Source organism: Oxyura jamaicensis, chromosome 6 (genome assembly GCF_011077185.1).
Source record: "Oxyura jamaicensis isolate SHBP4307 breed ruddy duck chromosome 6, BPBGC_Ojam_1.0, whole genome shotgun sequence".
In the NCBI taxonomy this organism is placed as follows: Eukaryota; Metazoa; Chordata; class Aves; order Anseriformes; family Anatidae; genus Oxyura; species Oxyura jamaicensis.
The window spans coordinates 4450098-4470278 of record NC_048898.1 but is presented as its reverse complement, the minus strand read 5'-3'; the positions used below and the strand labels follow the sequence as shown (position 1 = coordinate 4470278).

General features: G+C 36.7%; 1 protein-coding gene across 14 annotated transcripts in view; it reads right to left on the bottom strand.

Annotated features, from left to right (window-relative positions):
• Positions 1-20181, bottom strand: part of CTNNA3 (catenin alpha 3) — a 457011-nt gene that overhangs the window by 142560 nt on the left and 294270 nt on the right. The window contains exon 1 of one of the 14 annotated variants that reach the window (XM_035330612.1): positions 19991-20011. The exons of 11 other annotated variants lie outside the window; for them this stretch is intronic. The gene's annotated coding sequence lies outside the window, so the exon portion shown is untranslated. Of the gene's footprint in view, positions 1-534; positions 557-11095; positions 11119-19990; positions 20012-20181 lie in introns of those variants that run through there. 2 more of the 14 variants (XM_035330611.1, XM_035330610.1) reach the window with 2 other exon arrangements.

Here is a 20181-nt window from a genome sequence, read left to right as displayed (position 1 = left end):
TTTGATTATAAATAACAACATAAAATATATTTCAACACTGTTTCATTTAAACATTGTTCAGTTGTCTTCTAAACATAATGAGGATCCCCACCACTTAGAATTACTACCAATTAGTGGTAAAGTACACAGAAGAACCTTCTTAATTTGATAAAAAGATATGCAAATTTATGCTCAAAACTACAAAATAAATAAAGCTGTATTTGTCATCCTCTCATTTTGCAGATCGATACCTAAATTACTTAGACTTTCAGCATCTTTGACAATGAATTTTGCCTTCATATAAACACCAAAGCACCATTTACGTAGCCTCAAAGAACATGCTATTATGTTACCCATGGATTAAAAATTTTAGGAAAGAGCCGAAGTATCAAGTTAATTCTGATTAAATGCAAAAAGTATATGCTATAGGAGAAAATTGTTAAATAGTTGAGCAATTAGCATCTGAAAATCCTGGGTCTGATCAGTCTTCTTTCTAAAGCTGCAAACCCTGTTTCAAAAATCTCTGATAAAAAACATTACACACTAAATATGCAACTCAGATATTATAGAATACTCCTAAAAAGAATCAAAAGCACCTCAAAATTCACAATCACCAGCTATGGTTTCAGTTCTTTACCTATGAACCAACAGAAGAAAAAATACAGCTCACAAGTCATACCATACACGTTGATGGTAAGTCTAAAGACTCGTTAAAAAAACATCTGATTTCATACAATCTCCTTAAAACACAGCCACTGCCTTTTAAAATTATAGATGTGACAGGCAGCTGACAAAGCACTTTTCTAGCCAGGTCCAACCAACTAAGGACTTAGAACTGACTACTCTTTCTCCCTTTCCAACTATAACATGGATTATGCTAAATATACAATTCTTCCCCTACTTTTCAGACATCTCTTCAATATAGCCCCTTCACCATGTATTATACAACCGTATTTTACCCATACTCCAGATCTGCAAAACCTGCAGCAACAGCATTTAACAACCGTGTCATCTGGCAGCAGATCTGCCTTGATGGCATGATTCCACCCCTAAAAGTAGGGGCATCATTTATGTCTCATGTGAAAAACACGATCCAATTCCCCACTGAACTATATTATTTTAATGTAATTGTCTAGAAATACATTCTGTTAAAATAGTGAATGTGTAGAAGGTAACATGTATTTGAGTTTGTAAATAAATTTCTCTACTCCAATAAAATGCAATGAAGAAACATAGTAAATTCCAGGGAAATGAGAAGCTCTCCCAAAATGAATGCAGAGCTCAGTTTGGAGCACTGCTAAAATCATGCATCATTTTATTTCTAACGTTTGAAAAATAACAATAGCACAGCAATGCTGACACAGTTGAAAAGGTCGATCATTTATACCTCATAAGAATGCATACATTTCAAGTGAGTCACTGGGGACCTTGAAAGGCCTATTCGAAGACACCAGCAAAGGTGCCTATCTCCTAGGCATAGGCAAACTACCATAATAACCTTCCCGCTCACATTCCCACATGCACTATTCATTTGCAGCATCACTTCTTTAGAAATGTAAGGTGTCTCCCTGAAGACATTTATTTATGCTTTGATAGTCAACTGCTGCTGGCTTCTGATGAAAGTCAACAAACTACTCTGCTCAAACAGCTGAAGGCTTCAGTCTCCATTTATGTACATTGCTTCTACTGAAAGCTCTGCAAGCACAGACTTTTTTTTTTTTTAATAGATAAAGCTGAGAATTTAAGAGGTTATTAGGGTTCATTTTTATAAAGATAAGTGTTCGTCATTTTCCTCTGTTATATTACTACCTTTGGCACTAAAAATGCACTTTGAGTAAATACTTCAAAGTAGGCAGGTAGCACATTATGCTAAAGCTAGCCTCAACTGACAGTTTCACCAGAACTTTGAATCACTTCCTTTATTAAAATAAATGCTTAAAATACAAAAGATGCAACCATACCAAGTTTTTTAACTGCTTCAGCTCACCTGTTCATTTATGTTGTTACCTCATCTCTCAGCACCTGTGCTGATGGAGTCTACTGCTTATGGTTTCTATTCAATTAAAGGTGCTTCAGCAATACAATAAAAAGGAAATTATTTGCTACAATGACCTTATTTCTGATCTGTAAGGAACTGTAGACTGTGGCTATCACAAGTGACTTAGTAATACAAAATCCTACACATACACAAAGGAATAGACAAACTCAAGTTGGAAAGGGCTGGCACTGATACCCTCTCCCTTTATCTCCTCTATCGGTAGACAGAGCTTTCAGTTCCTAATGACTCTTCTCCTCAGAGCAGAAGAGGCCTTCTTCTCAATGCCTGACTTTAATTCCCCGATGTGAAAATCAGGAATGAAAATGAGGGGGAAAAAACAGTGACTCAAGACTGCTACTCAGACCATGTTTTTAAAACATGTAGTACTTGAGGAATACCATTTCTGTGACAGCACACATCACATCCTGCAGCTCATCTTATAGACTTCTGTGGAACAAAAGCAACCCTAACAAGCTTCAGTTCAATGCCCAAGCCACTTCGTTTGAGACACAATGTTGCCTGTAATATTCTTTCTGTATGAAAGACAGAAAGAAAGTTCAGTCAAATAACAGCTTACTTTCATACTTCTGTTTAAAAGAAATTTTAACCGCTTAACCATTTTAGGAATTGCTAGTAGTAAGAATTAGTAAGAATAATTGCTAATAGTAAGAATAATAATAGGAATATATAATAATAATGATTGCTAATAGTAAGAAATAGTAAGAAGACTCAGTTTGCTTTGCCTTTCAGACAAGACTCATTATTTGCTGTTTCAGAGGTACAAGCCATAAAAAGCATTTACCCTTAGGAAATTCATCCTACTCTAAGCATTGTTTCCCTTAGCCAGAACACGACATGTCATGAGAAAAAGAAGCTGAGTAAAAATTCAGAATAAGAATATATTAAAGAATGATGCTTGATATATAGGGTGCCTATAACTATTCTAAAATTATACACAGAAAACATGCGATGTAAGAACAAGATAGTGTCAGCAAATAGAAATAAATGGAGTATGAAAAAGCAGAGAAAGAGCAGAACAGAAAAATAAAGCCAACATGCACAGTATAGTATATTTCAGGTTTTCATCTGCCATCTAGAAAGGGAATAAGTAGTTCAAATTGCACTTGGGTCCTAGAAAAGGCCAGAAAACACCTTTGCAAAGTACTGTATGTAATATCCATATATATGAGAATGTTACCTTTGCCATTTTGGCCAGCCTATCAATAGGAAACCCGTCTGTCATAAGTTTGTCACATGAAGGACTGGGATAACAAGGACTAGTAACTATACTGGTAGCATGTAAAAACTATAGTATAAAAATGAGATAGGACAATTTTGAAATAGCCGCTGTGTGGGAGAAATAAAACAAAAATCTCTGCCACCAGGTACAGGACAGGAAGCACTGGACATGAGGGAGAAGTATTATTGTTTAAATACAACAACACCTAACTGAAAGGACAGTTATTATGCAGAAAACCAGACTGTCTGGGGGTAGACTGCGAACTCTCCATCACCCAAGGTTTTTAAGATGAGGGTAGCTAAACACTCATCAGGAATACTTTAAGCCTCTAATCTGTGGAAGAGTTGATCTTGTATTGGTCAAAGGAAGAGGGGGACAGAATGTGGACTATGCAATCTTTACATGTTCCTTAAAGGCTTATTTTCCTTAAGCTTAGTGAAATATTTCCAGTTCTGAGAAACCATTTTCAGTTACTTATAGACCTTAAATTCATCATTTTGGCCATTCCCAAGAACAAAGAGAAGACAAAACATGTTTGAGCCTTGTAAAGAATACCATGCCAAAGAAACAGCAGCATCTGACAGCTCTTTCTGTAAAAACATCAGCATTCAGAGAGCTGTTGAAACAAAAATATCTTTTCTGCTGTCTGCAAGTAACCTGTCAAAACAGTCCAACTTATTAGTCTCTACCTTCCACATACTGAGTACATACAGATTTTAGAAACTAAATTCCCTAAAGATCCTGTTAAATGACACTTGTTCTTCACAAGCAGCTCTGACCATTAGAGCAGAAAGGGACCGTCTCTTTCTGTGGAAAGAAGTAGGACCGATGACCAGTGGGATGTGACACCACATCTGATAGGAATGTCTTCAAGAGAAGAACCAGGAGGACAGTAGGATAAGAAGCAAAGAGGTCACATTGAGGTTAGATAAGGTCATAAAAAAGAATTAGATCAATACTCAAAGCAGATCTGGAGCAGAATGCAATAGAAAAGATCACCACAGGGTTCAAAGGAGGCTAGTCAAATGAGGAAGGAGGTGGGTCTCTGGGACAAGGGACAGGCTTAGCTTTTAGCCAATAAGCACTCTAAGTACTGACTGCACAATCTTGAAAATTAATAGAGAATTCAGACATGAAGTGAGCACTTAAAAATTAACAGATACTTAAGATTTTGTACCCTGTGCCACTTCTGCAATAAATATTAAATACTCAGTAAAGGGGTTTCTGATTCCAGCAAACTCTTCAGTTAGAACTGACACACATTTTTCTTGTGAAGAAACAAACCAAATGATACCAAACTTTTCCAATTTTTGCCAAAGGAAAGCGAACAGGAGAATTTATCCTTCTGCTCTTACGCAGTAAGCTCAAGCAAGGTTTTAGTTCTCCACAGGTTCTCCAATAAAAAAACTCAGATCATCTCAGTAGACAATTTAATTAAAAAACCCTTGAAACCTAATACCATCACTTATCTCTGCATCTTCACAGCCTAGTTTTCTATTCCAAAAACTCTTAGTGGCTTCCTCAACTGTACAAATTGCTCCACACTCTTCACAGTCCCTGTGAAAGTAATATTTTTAGCATCACAAAACCTTGGTCAAGAGCTCATTTCTCTCCTTATAGGCAAGCCCTTTGCTCCCTTCTCTAGTTTCTCACTCCATGCTTATGTCACAGATCCCTGCTTTCAGTATCTCAGCTGCCTGCTGTCCCAGCCTGCAGGCTTCATACCAAGATGCTTTCAGGGAAAGCACAATTCCAATTTGGCCTGTAATGCATCAGCTGCATCAATCAACAGGTTGTCTTCCAACCTCTTTTTCAGCCTCTTACAAAAACATGCAATACAAAATATATATACTACAATAAAATTAACACTTCCACATGTATCACATGTAGTCAACTTCATAGCAGACTCATGAAAATAATACCTAACAATAGAGATCTGTGCTAAATAAATAAATAAAAAGGCAAGAAAATTACTATTTCTCACTTCAAAAAAGTTTTTTATTAATATCTTGTGAATTGAACATAGTGCCACAAATTTAAAAAAAAGAAAGGCTGAAAAAATGTTCTGCTAATTACGTATAGTAGCATAACGCAAGATTCTCATGAAATAAAGAGTGAATATGAAGGTAAAAAATAATACATACAGAATAGGAAGAAAAAAGGTATGATGTAAGGTAATAAAGACAATCTCGAAGTTACTCATTACTGAGCACACTGCATCTGAGTTTTCTAATTTAATATTTATAGAACCATAGAACAGCCTGGGTTGAAAAGGACATCTAGTTTCAACCCCCCTGCTCTGGGCAGGGTTGCCAACCACTAGAGCATGTTGCCATGAGCCACATCCAGCCTGGATATATAGATAAACTTTATGCAGAAAACATGAAAACCAAGACGTAGTACAGTTATCATCTACCCATAACTACATTATCTATTTACACAAATAAATGATCTTGAACTTACGAGAATGACATGTACTGCTAGAAAAAAAAATAATCAGAGTTTTAAATAGTAACACCAATTTTTTACAAACTGTTCTCATTCTTGACACACAAGTCTTTGAGGTGTCAGACTGCCAAGAACTGAAAGCAGCACACAAAGGATTTAAGGTTTCATTTACCCCTCAAGTGAGTTCCATACCAAAATAAAATCTGATAATAGCCTATATTAAACCACAACGCTCACTGAAAGTTATGTTCAGAATACAGAACTTCACTTTATGCAAAGTAATGCTGTTTAACCCAGAGCTAACTGAAATCTTCTAAAGATGTTCAGGTTTCTGGAGTTTGATTCTGATGCACAACTTTCTGGATATTTTAGTTCACTGAAGAAAAAAAAAGATTAACTATTGTCCAACATATTTTATTTATGTTGTCTAACTAAAGCCCTTAAATGTAAACGTTTATTAAGTATCATTATTATTTTCCCCCATTAAAATAGCTTTAGATTTGCTTTCTACAACAGTTAAAGCTCACATCTACTTCATTTCAAAACTAAGCTAATTCACCATCTTACTTACAGATACTAATATTTGAAATATAATACTTGACTCTGAACATATTTTAACATTCAACTATATGTAATTATGAAGCTTTAATATTGTTTTTCCATTGGCAAAGGAAGTGTTTTTTAATAATGGTTGTCTGTTAAAATAACGCAGTAAGGCTCGCTCAACAATTGAGGAAAATAACTGCTTTTAACACTAGGAAAACATTAACTTATGCCAGAATTTTAATGCGAAATTAGACACACATATTTTAGTACTAACTCCACTCAGAGGGAAATCCAACAGGTGTTAAAAATATAAATAGATCTCATTCCCAGTCTAATCGAGGTGGCCAAGAATGCTGAAGAGAGCCCATCGTGTTTTCTTGATATCCCATTCTGTTCTTTACTTGCTTGCTTCAGTATACACAGGCACTGCTCCTAGAAAAGAGTCCTCCATAAAATGAAGGGCTATGCAAAATATGCTCTTATCTCTTGTAGAAATGAATATCTCTTCACTCTCTTCAAAAGAAAAAACATTAGAGGGGAGAAAAACAAAGCAACAAAAACCACTTCTTTACTACCACTCAGGTAACACAGCAAGAGCAGGTATCTCCTGCCTATATTGCTCTGCTCTCAGAACCAACTGTTCAACCATACTGTGATGGCCGGACACCTAACGCTTTCAGAAAGATTCTAATTCAGGTGCTGAATTCAGGTGAGTCCTTGGGGAGCCAGGCTTTGCAGCACACAAACTTCTGCACAATGGGCAAATATTGGTACTGCTCTCTTCCATGCACCTCAACAACTGATCTACAACACATGCTAGCAATAAAGCATTGAGTACAATAGCTGTACAACTGTATCAGTGTCTGCTGCCCAATGAGTCCAAGAAATAAGCTACAAAGATGGAACAAACTTCAACCAAGTACTAGTACCCAATTAAATAGACTCTGCATTCATTAAGCCAAAATCACCTATAAATCTGATCACGTCATGGATGCTCCATAGCTGCATTTAAGTAGTAATTTCACTGTTCTTTATTTGGACAACAATATCAAAGGCACAGTAACCTTCAGCGGTGTAATACAAAACACAAAAGCCCCTTTCTGTTCAGTCCTACAGCAGCTCCTCTAACACTCTCTTAAAGTTACCACATTTGTCTAAGATGAGACTTTGCTGTGTTCATTCCCTCTCATGCTTGATCTTCTCAGCTAGAAGCTCAGTATTTCACCTCAGTAATTCTTAGGTCACATTGACCCCGTTTGCATTCATCACAGTAACTGAACAGTTTTGATTACAAAATGGGTCCATCAAGACTCAGATACTGTACAAGTAATTTCTATTTTTTTCTGTTCAAGCTTCAAATGATAAGCTATCTGAAAGTCAAACCCTATTTCTTGTTGAATACAATCAAGTCTTTTTCTTCCTATTTGTTTTTGTTTCAGTTGATTTACCAGGGGACTGGCTCTGCCAAAAAAAAAAAAAAAAAAAAAAAAAAGTGATATGACTATATAAAAAGCTGTTTCAGTACCATAAAAACCATAAGATTTTTATCCTGAAAAACATAAAAAACAGGAAACTGCTTGGGAGAACAACCAAAACTGCTACAGAATGTAGTCAACTTTATTAAATAGGTGAATTGAGAAATCCAGATGGACTCCAGATATGTCTGGAAATAAAGCCCTGAAACCTTCACTAAAAGCAAAAATTACAGCACAGGCAGGCACCTTCATCTAACAGTACAGAGCTTGCTCTGACACTGAGACTGATGTACTCTAAAGCTACACAGAATCCTCATATCATCTGGTCCAACTACCCGAATAACACAAACCACAGAGATAAACTAAAGTTTCCAGCCAGGAAGTTTACAGTTCCAGGTTCAATCAGTTAACATTCTACAGGAAGGAAGCTATTCTTGAATTAACTATTTCAGGTTACAGCATCCTTTACAGTTTCCAAGGTAAATTGTGCTCAATATCCAATTACAAGTAGACTTAATTCCACTTTGATTAAATGAAGCTTTCACAACATGTGACAATACCTATATTCCATAAGACAATTAAGACCAATACTTGTACAATTATTTATTTTTTTTTTAACAGGAAAGGAAATCCTCCCATAACCACGACAGAGCAGATTTTTTGTCTGGGAATCATCTAAAAGTAACAGACCAATGGGCTAAGCGAGGTTGCTAAAACCTGGCTAAATACAGGCATGTTATTAGCTTTCTTGATTCCATCTGGAACTGCCCCAAAGGCCAAGATTCATTAAATTAGGAGCACCTACCAAGAAAACTCTGTTGTATAAACTTGTGGAGCCATCAGAGTCTTTGTAAGACAATTCCAACATAATTGAAAAAGGGGGCATTCATCATTCTGGTGTTGTGTTTCAGAGGTCGATCCACCTCAAATCTAACAGGCACGAGAACTCATCCAAACAGTGTAATACAATTCTCTTCTTTAAGATCAGCCTCATGTTCTTTTTTTGAATTATTTGCACTTTTTTACTTGATTTTAGAATAACCAAACTTGGCAAGAATCTTTATTCGTTTTGATGAAGAAATAATATAATGAATATTTTTAAAAAGACTTTGAAATACTTGAACAATGCTAGTATTTTGATTTTCAGAAAAAAATATAATTAGGACTTCAAAAAAGGCAAAGAAGCCACAAAATACTGTGTATAAAAAAACAAACCAGAAACACGTCTAATTTAGACAATGGGATAATTTCAATATGGCGTAAGAAACAGACAAGTGATCACACAAATAAGGGGTATTTTTTAAATTCTCTTTTCCTGCAGAAAGAAAATAAAAAATAAAATTAAATTTAAAAAAAAGCACATGCTTCACCACGACTCTTCTTTTTAGCTAAAGCTCAATAGCTTCAGCCCATTTCTTAGGCTCTATGCAGTTCAGCCTTTCTACCTAACTCTAACTATCATTCATGGCATAAATCAAACATTATCTGAAACTACCTCAAGTAACAATGAAAACAGAATGCATCTGGAAGTCATTGCTTCACCACTGCTTCTTGATCTAAACTGGGGTAGTCACTTGTTGCTGGCCAGTTACAGAAAGCCTCTCTCTTTCCTATTTGAGCATCTTTAGGTTGTTCTAATGTCATTATCACCTATCATTACTTTGTCACGTGTCCCAGACATGACACTTCTGTGCTCTAAATCCCACAGCTCAGGTAAACATTACCAGAAAATTGTTACTCCTCCTGCTCTACTGCTTAGGCCTATTGCCAGGAGTTGAACTAAGTTTTCAAATATCTCCTTGCACTCCTAAACACAAGTTAGCTGAGGACAGCATTTATTCTCGTTACTTGTACTGCAGTACATACGTATGTCCTCATCCAGCACAAGATAAAGCATACTCTCTACACACTTCATTAAATCAAAGCCAGTCTCAATAAGTTAAAGGAACAATAACAGATTACTCAAGGGAAAGGAAGCCCGAAGACAGAGCAAGATAATAGCGATCATAGCACAATCCTACATACCTCCTACTAACTAGCTTCTAAACAGCTGATTGCTATATAAAAACATAGATAGCCTAAACTGAGATTTAAGACATGCACAGGACACAGATCTTTCAGAAAGCTACCCCTGGGCATAATGAGTTACCATGAAAAAATGTGGAGGACAAATGCTCATTAGGGTTGCCTCAGAGCATATGACAGTTACTCCTGGATTTTAGAAATTAAAAAATGGAAGCTAACAGACATCTAACCCTATGACACAATGAGAGGAAGCAATATTCAGTGAGACTGGCCATTAAGTTGAGGACAAGTCATCCAGCTAAAGGCAAGGCAAAAGAAGACAACAGAATAATGGAAGGTGCACAGGGTTACAGTAACATTACCAAAAAATCCCATCGATTTAACTTAAAAAAAGAGCAAGGGAAAAGGTATGAAATGACAGATACTACAGCAGAAGAAAAAAAAAAATCAGAAAAAAATACAAGGATATTGCAAATACTGATAAAAAATATTAGTCTCTAGTGAAATGAAGAGAAGGTCTTAATTGCTTGGGTGGATTTTTGTTGTTGTTTGGTTTGGTTGCTTGTTTTTTTTTGAATAGGGGGAGCTTTACATTCATTTGCAGCTCCAGATTCTCATAGTTTCTGATAAAATTAAGTGGGTAAACCCATCAACTTGACAGAGTAAGAGCTGAGCCAAATTCAATCTAATACTTCTCGACTATGCTACAGAAATTTACCTCCAAAAAAAAAAAAAGAAAAAGGTCTACTTCTGCCCTAGTGTCTACTTAGTACAGTGAAGTGGAAAGAGCTAAAGTTGAATTAACGTATACCAGGATCACGTGGTTTAGAACCTAGCCAAATTAGTAACACATAACTTTGTTTGAGAATAAATGTTCCCAAATTATTTTGCTTACCCTGGAGCTTAGTAATACCTTAGAAGTTCATATGTCCATACAGAAGTTTTCAGACATCCTTTTTATTTATTCCACTGTTGTCAACATCTGCAGACAGCCTTTCTATCATCCATACATAAGCTATTAGTAATTCATACTATCCTGCCTATTCAGAAAGTTGTTACAAAGATGGACATGAATATAATTCATCTGATGCACTAACAAACTCAAGTTGATAGCCATTATTCTACTGCCCTTAAAAACTACCCCAAGAATCAACTCCCTTTTCTGTATGCAGTAGATTCTCCAATTAAACGCAACATCTCAAAAGCAGCCACTTCATTAAAAACAAGAACTTCAGAAATGTGTCTCTGAAAGGAAAGTCTTTCCTATATAAAACCTCAATTCACACTTCACAAAAATCTTAGATTGCAGTCCCCATAAAAATGGCCTTCTGACAGTGAAATTACCTTCCTGGTTGTTTTGCATGCTATCCCTCATTTTCTTTTCCCCACGGGCCATTCTTTGCCACCTTTACCCCTACTGAGCAGTAAACAAGACAAGAGCATTTTACACGAACTAACACTTAGAAAAGACTAGCATCAGGAGCACAAATTCAAAGCAAAGCCATCCTTTGCTTTTCAATCCTAACTACAGTATGATTGACTACTTCATCCTCATCTTTAGAAGGATGATGTTTCGTTTGCTACAATGATTCACTACAATGATTAAAAATAAAATAAAATAAACAAAAAACACAGCTTAAGGATATGAAATTATTGATTTCACATCTGCCATAAAAAGCCATTAAAATAACAAAATTTGAAAAGCTCCTAAAACTTTAAAAGCTGAGTATCCTGTATATAAAATATTTAATCACAAAATGTATTTCAGTCAATATTACATAAAATTGAGATCATGTTGATAACACATTAGGAATTACTTATCTGTATTTATTTATAAAATCTACTCTCATTTTTGAGTGAATTTTAGAAGTGCAATCTACCCCCAATGAAAGTAACTAAAAGGAAATGGAAAAGTTATAGGAGATCTTTTAATCATTATATCAAAAATTCACAGATCACTGACAAGTGTGTACTTCCACATGAAACTTCCCTCAGCTTCTGTAAACAGGGCAAGTCTCATCCACAGCATACTACTCTCTCACTGTATCCTGAAAAATTTAAATAATCTCAATAGCATTATCAAGTACCAACAGTTAGTAGGATCTAGGTGTACAGATGGTATGACAGGATATCAACCATGAGATTTTTCATTATATTCAGAAAAGATTAAGACACCTGTTCTTTGAGGTATATATTCAAAAATTCCAGTAAAAAATAATGTAATAATAATAATAATTAAAAAAAAAAACCAGCAATCTCTACAGTACTAAATGCAAAGGTTAAAATATCTAGGATATATAACATTTTAGAAGTTTCATTTGCAAGCTCTATTTTGGTAAAACTAGCATTTAATTAACTTTCTTCCTCCTTTCAGATTATTTGAAGCAGAACAAGGGACAGCACTTGGAGGCATTTGTTTTGGTAGTGACAAAGTTGACTGAGAGTGAGTTTTAGAGGTTACATAAAGATTAACTTCTGATAGTATTAGTTAACTTTAATTAAGCTCTGAGAAAAGGTCACAGAACAAATTTTGAATGTATTAACGTACTGTTCAAATTTAGCAAAGGTCTTCTTGGTACCAGCTGTTATGGGCACATTTAATTTCTACATGGTTATTACAAGCTACTGGCCAAGAGGCTTGTAAATGAATTACAAACACACAGGTAAAGAATTCCCTCAAGAACAGAACTGTGGGGCGAGGGGGAAGCCACAATACTATGAACAATATTTATCCAATACTCCAGGCTAGAAATGAAATAGATTCCTGCATATATCTATCTCCTGACATTTGAAAAGTGGTTGACAGTGGTTCAGAGAAGTATGTTTTCATTACACTAGAATAAATATTCTTTTACCTTTTAAAAACAATCTGTGTAATTTAACTCATAAGCATAAGTCCCAGCATCGCCTAGTACTGCTGAGAGGTGTGGGGCAATCATAATGAGGGAAAAAAAAAAAAGAAAAGAAAGAAAAAAAAAACATCGTCTAAAGCTTCCCTTACGCCATACCCAACTATGTCCTGCCTGATACAGGTCCCACTCCTTAACACTTCAGGGACTGAACAGCAACCCTAACATAATATTGAGTCAAGAAATAAAAGTAGTATTAAAGCACTCTCATTCAGTTTAAAATGTTGCAGAAGTATAAAAGAACTGAAAATGAGGGTATGTATTCAGCATTCACATTTGGGTGCATAGTTTCTCTGTTTTTTTTAAACTGCCTTTTCTTAGTTTGTGTAGCAGATTGTCAAATTGTCACATATACTTGGAGTTTGTCATTCCAGTATTGTAGCATACTAAAGGCCACTTGCAAATCATGTTAACTCTCTTCTTCTTTTTAATGGCATTTTAGCATTTTGGTTTCCAGGAAAAAAAATGATTAGAACACAAGAAGGGTAGTTATCTGCGGCCTTCAAGTTGATGCTCCTATTCTACAGGAAACATTTAAAACCACATTTTAAAAACTTGGAAGCTCATTGGAAATGTGAATTTGCCAACTCTAAGATTGATCTCACCACATGTCTCCAGGCCAGAAACTTTCTTGGGAGACGTGCTAGAATTCCCAAAATTCACTGCAGTCTACCCCTGCACCCCTGATAGAGGTGGAAGCCTACCCCTGACAGAGGGAGAAGGTGGGCACATAGAAAAGAAAAAGAAAAAAAAATCCTGACCCTTTTTTGCTTTGCAAGCTTCTACAGAACACACTAGAAAATGTCAGAAGCTTATTCCTTAGCTGCAGCCTTATGGGGTCTTATACACATGCCAGAAGGTAGACAGTATAGCCCCACCCTATCCATGCTAGATATACTGAACTTGCCTCTACCTCATTCAGTTCCTATTTCTACCCCTATTTAAAACTGCAGTACTAACACATGAGAAACTTTTAAAAGAATTAGTAATAATAATAATGATAATGAAAACCACCAAAAAAGCCACCAAGAATAATGGTTTTGTAGGTTTCCTCACAGGCAGCTGCTGTTGTCTGAACCTTGCCAAACGCCAACATCCCCACTGCTGCACCAGACTTGGTGCTTGCATCTTTTCCCTGCCATCTGCATCACCAGCTGCCTCCAGGGTGCTGAAGCACCCATGAGGATCCCCATTAGACATCCAACAGTCCAGCCAAAAAGCATCCCAAAACTGGGGAAGCAGCTGATCGCAATAATAAGCTCAATGCCATGAAACAACGTCAGATGAAACCATACATGAACAGTGTGATTTCAGCTTCTTGCTTCAACAAGAGGAAAATGTTCCCATCTGTGCTATTTTTATATTACCTCATGCAATAGCTATTCATATTCTCAGCTCTTCATTGCTGTCCTCCCCTCTCTTCCAAAAATCATGCAAAAATAAAGCTGTTAACAGAAGTATTATTTTGTTGTCATGTACTACTATGAACTTTCCTAGTGTATGACCACCCTCCTCCACAGACTCGGTAGTTCTTTATTAGAAGTCTCTAACAATGATGTTTTACTGCCTTTCATTCTGCCCTAGCATTCTGCTGCAGAACTGTCAGAAAAAATGTGGCATCTTAGGAAAAATTATCGCAAGAAATGATGAAGTTGAAGAAAGAAAAGAAGTACCTTTCTAGGAAGAAGGCTTTCAAGTTTTAAAGGTGCAGGGAAAAATACATCCTTTACAGAACATTCGTAGACTTTCTGCACAGTATGCATCTACAACAAATGCCTTCCAACAATTTTAAAAACTCCATTATTCTTCTGGCTTTCCGATACATGCAATAACCTCAGGTGGGGCAAGCAGAAGAGACAATGAAACACAACAACTTCTGCTAAGGAAGATGAGGTCACTCAGCGTGTATAGTTGGTACTTTTTCTGTTTTGATACTATGAACTAAGAATTTGTTGAGGATTCTATTCTTACACAACAGATGCTGGAAGATGAAAGCTATGACAGAAAACCTCAAGGCATTGCATAGTTAATTATCCTCTCTCCAAGTATTATCACAAAATAGCCAAGCTGTCACAATGCACATGAGATTTTCAGAGGAATCTAAGAGTCATAGTTTACTTTTTATTTTCCTTCAAACTGATTACTGAAAAAGTTAAAGCCTAATTCTATTTGCATTAGAGCATTAAGCACTAGGCCTTCCAAAACATTTTGCTGGCCCACAGCATTAAGACTCTATAGTATACCAACCAATTAAAAATGCTACAAGCTTTACCATCTTTTTACAACGATGGACTTCAGTCTCCACAAACAGGAAAAGGTAACAGCCTACATCTATTAATTCCAATAAATAATGCTAGAGGAAATGAGGAAGGTTTTCATATTTTCTAATTTTCAGTCCTTGTCAGATGGTAGGACTGGAAAACTCTGGAGCATGGATGTTCTTGTACATGTTCCTTTCCTGCAGCTTGCCACAGACTGCACTGTAGATCAGCATTCTGATGGTACAAAGGATTATCCATGCAAAACAGGATCACATATTATGGTACTTGAGGACTGGAGTAAAAACTTCTTCCACACAATGTCTCACAGTAGCTGGTGACAGGCGTTTTGTGATACTGGTAACAAACATCAAAATTCTAAAACCAAAGGTGTTTCGTTATCAGCTCAACCCAGCACTAGTCTGTACTGCCACTGAAGGCAGTGGCCGTCCCATTGTTTAGACTTCCTTTTCTCAATCTTTCGCTTGAGCCAGTAAGGAGTGCTCATACATCCATACGGCAAACCATATCAGACAACTGACTTGAATGAAAACTAACCTTCTTGCTTGCTTCTGAAGTTAATTCTCAGTGGCATCAGTTTCCTGATACATATGGCTGAATACTTACAATTGCTACTTCAGTCACAAGGGAAGGAGGCAGAAATCACAGCTTGAGAGTAGGAAGAGAGACCAAATCTCTAGCAGCACTGATGATGTATGACAGATTAAACTGCTTGTGGAACAAAGGTATAAGAGAAGGAATTAAATATAGGAACATTCAAGCAGACTATGATAGCTATTAAGGTTAATAAGATTTTCTTCATTAACTTCAGCATCATTGTGCATGAACTTTGGTAACATGGTAAAAAGCTACAAGCAGAATGTATTGCTTCACTAGAACATCTTTGCTTTGGTTTTAGAAATATTATTAAGGCATGATATGTACTTTTAATTAATCTCTCAATTCAAAGACTACAGAAGGTACTTAAAAAGATGTCTGATACTGTTAGAGATACTAACATCTGTTTTATCTCTTTGAAAGCAGATGGTAGAGAACTCACTGATTTACCATGTTCCCCCCCATTACTTCTGCCCTTGCACAAGACTGCTCTATGTGTAGAAAATATCATTAAGACAGATAAAAGGAAATGCCACACAGCTTGTTCCACCAAGACGATGAAACAACTGTGGTTATTCAAGTGATATTGTAGAACTGTTATGACACTAATAAAAAGCTTCTTCAGTGTATGCTTCCACCATTTTATGTATCAAAACAAATAAGAAAATGGATGATTGATTTTCCCTCATGAAAAAGCAAACATATAAGAAATGTAGATTGTTCGTTTCAAAAATCCATAGCATCATAAGTAAACTTCAGTATCTGAAAAATCTAACACATCTGAAGTATACTGCCCACTTGTTAGCTATGAAGTCTCATTTTTGTGAGGGATTATTTTCAGGTTTGTTGCATAAGTAAAAACTTTCCAAATAATAATACAGAAGCAAATCATACCCATCTATCTGGATCAGCCCAGAAGAGCTAAACAATTTAAGTGTAAATCAAAACACAGCTCAAAGGAAAAGACTAAATTCCCATGTTGGTTTCTATAAGGGAAAAAACACTGATGAGATGTTTGATTTTGAGAAAATATATTTATAGAACATTCACATTTAAAGCTGGAGCAAAATATATAGGAATCACAAACAAGTTATGATTACATAACAAACAGGTTTAGGGTTGTCCGGCTGAGAGACAGGAAAGAAAGTATCACTACAACAGTGCTGAAATTACTAAAATTCAAAGAGAAGAGGGCTGCAAGGACTGGTTTATCATGGAGAGTCTTCCATTTTTTACATTCTCCTTACTGCAGATGCATGTGTCAGTAAAGAAGCAGTTCTGTAATCTCCAAATACTGCATACAGTAATTTCTGGACAGTCAAGATAACACTGAAAAACATATATTATGCTGGGACAAGCCAAACAAAGAAAAACGTTGAAGACGATGCTCCCAGATCTGTATTTGAATGGCCTGGAAACCTAAGATGTATAAATACGCTCCATGGATCAGTTCTACACCTTGCTTACTCTGATGGAACAGAATGGTTCAGTTGGAAGGAAAATTCAGACACCATCTAGTCCAACTTGCCTCAGCACTTCAAAGCTAACGAAAGGTTAAAGCATTTTCTAAAGGGCATTGTCCAAGTGCCTCTTGAGCACTGAGAAGCACAAGGCATCAACAACCTCGCTAAGAAATCTGTGCAATCCCTGTCACAGTAAAGAGATTTTCCCTCAAATTCAGTCTGACACACAGACACACACCCCTCAGCACAGTTTTGTGCCATTCTCACACATCCTGCGGCTGTGACCAGGGAGAAGAAACCAGCACCTCCCTCTGCATTTCCCCTACTCAGGAAGTAGCAGAGAGCAACGAGGTCACCTCTCAGCCTCCTTTTCTCCAGGCTAGACAACCCCTGAGCATCCTCAGCCTCTCCTCATGCCTTCCAGTCCTTTTACCAGCTTTGTTGTCCTCCTCTGGATGCTTTCAAGGACCTTTTGTATGTTGTGGAGCACATAATTTCACGGAATATCCAAGGTGACGCCGCAACAATGCTTAATATAGTGGGAGAATCCCTTCTTTTGACCAGCTGGCTATGGTGTATTTAATGCACCCCAAAATGTGTTTTGCCCTCTTGGCTACGAGGGCATGCTACTGGCTCATGTTGAGCCTGCTACTGACCAGCACCCCCAGATCACCACAGGACTGTTCTCCAGCCACTCGTCTCCCAGACTGTACCTATGCCCAGCATTACTCCATCCCAGGTGCAGAATCTGGCATTTTGCTTTGCTGAACTTCATGCCATCACTGACTGCATAGTGTTCCAATCTATCTCAATCCCTTTGCAACGTTTCTTGACCCTTCAGGGAGATGACAGCACCTTCCAGTTTAGTATTATCAGCAAAATTGCTGAGGATGCATTCAACTCCTCCATCTAGATCACTTATGTTTAAAAGAATTGACTCTAGAATGGAGCCCTGGGGAACATCACGAGTGATTGGCCACCACCCAGATGTAGAGCCAGTCACTACAACCCTTTAAGCTCTAACATCTAGCCAGTTCACCATGCAGCACAGCATGTACCTGTTCATCTCACAGCTGGACAATTTGTCCAGAAGGATACTGTGAGGCACAGTATCAAAGGCCCTACTAAAATCCAGAAAGACTACATCCACTGCCTTCCCTTCATATGATAAACAGGTGACGTTATCATAGACCTAAGTCCTAAGACAGGACATTACTTTCAAGAACCCACGTTGACTATGCCTCATAATAGCTGTATCTAAATGCTTTTCAATAGCACCCACATTCAGTAGCTCTCCATGTTACTTGAACTTTCACAGTGATTTATTCACAAATTCACACAGCCAAAAATGCAGTTTCTATCTTCAGTGGTATTTTAATAGACACATACAGAACTACGTTAAAAATAACTAACAGCATATGAAGTTTGAAGCAGCAAGGAAAGACAGTACCAAGAATTCAAGCTGTGTCTTCCACAAATGTGTTAAGTGTTATGCTCTTTTCATTACTGTGTGTATATATATATATAATATATACATATATATAATGTATTGTAGGAGGGGAAAGAAAAGCAAATATAAAAATAAACACAAACTGTAACAACAAACCCTATATATTATACACTTTAAATGTCAGACATCAGTACTATGGTAGCATAGGTCAAAACAGCATACTTGAACATCGTCTGTTCCAGAGCACAACCAGCAGGCTTGCATAAGAGCTGTAGCTTTGTTTTCAGAGATGGTTATCATCAAGACTTTGGAATCTTGCCATGTCTAAAATCCATTTTTGAACTCTGCCATTTTATTAAGAATTTACACAGAGTAGAATTTGCTTTGTGACTTTACTTCAATGTATTGTGTTAAATAGCATTATCCAAACAATTACTTAAAAGACAATGGGCACCTGCCCAGAAATAAGCATTTTGATTTGGACTGTGAAAAGGATGAAATTTTACATTGAAAACTGCACTGAAATATGATGCTTATCAGATGCTTTTGCGTACATTAATTAATCCTGGCAAATCTATCTTGATGCTTTCTGTGGGAATGGGGAGGGTCCTCACTTAAAAAGTAGCAGTTCTGTGATTATTAAATTTCTCCACTGAATTTCATACAGAAAGGAACATCATATTAGAATAAACCCAGACAAGATGGGTACTTAGAAAAGGTCCTAATCCACTGCAAACCAAAGAAGTAATCAGCATGATTTAGAGCAGGATACTTACAGGGCTGTTTTCAGGGAAGCAAATAAAAATAAAAATAAAAATAATAAAAATGACCAGATCATTTATCTTTTCTCCCTGAGAATTTTCAGAGTGAAGGAAGTTGAGTCTAAATTTCAGAGCATAAAAACACATGTATCAAAAGAAACAGTGGAAATTTCCGAGTCATCCTTACACATCAGTAGCGTACCAAAATTCCCTGCTTCCTACCTAACCTGTGACAAAGAGTTGACACGGTTTTCTCTGCTAGATCCCTCATGTAGTAGTGTAGGAGTTCATAAGTGAAATTGTATGATTTGAGCTCCCCTTTGAATAACATTAAGAACAACATAACCAGTTTATTTTTTCCTTTTAACACAAAGAGCAACTCTATCTCTAATGGATTTCTAGTTACTCAAATTTTCTTCTCACCTAACAGCTTTATAGCCAAAGGGTTTCCATCTATCTCTCAATACTTAAGAGAAAAACAGAACTCAAGAAAAATATCTAAGATCTGAGGTTCTAGTTATACGTGTGTGTACCCTTTTTTTTAATAGCTGAGAATAATGTTACATAAGAGTGATTACTCATCACCAAATAAAGATCATACTGTACCATGTAATTTTCCTGCATTTTGCTTCCTTGAATGCATATACCAGAATGGACGTGGCTCACTGAAGAAATAATACCCCTATGCCAATCGTGTTTCAGTAACCAGCAGCAAGCAAACTCTAGCAAGATCCGAATCTGTACAAGTTCAGCTTCAAAGGAAGTAAAACTAGTATTTACCTTTTGGGGTATGCTTTTTCCAAAATCTTTCTGCTCTTAAATCTCCCTAGGGATCCTTAATTATTCTAATAAAAAGGCTCTAACCAGAGCCCTCTGAAATACTGAAGCTTTTCTCAGCTGCTGTCTCAAGACCCTGGCCACTTCTGATCTCCAATTTCAAACATCTGGTCCAAGTTTCAGTTCAAGGTCAC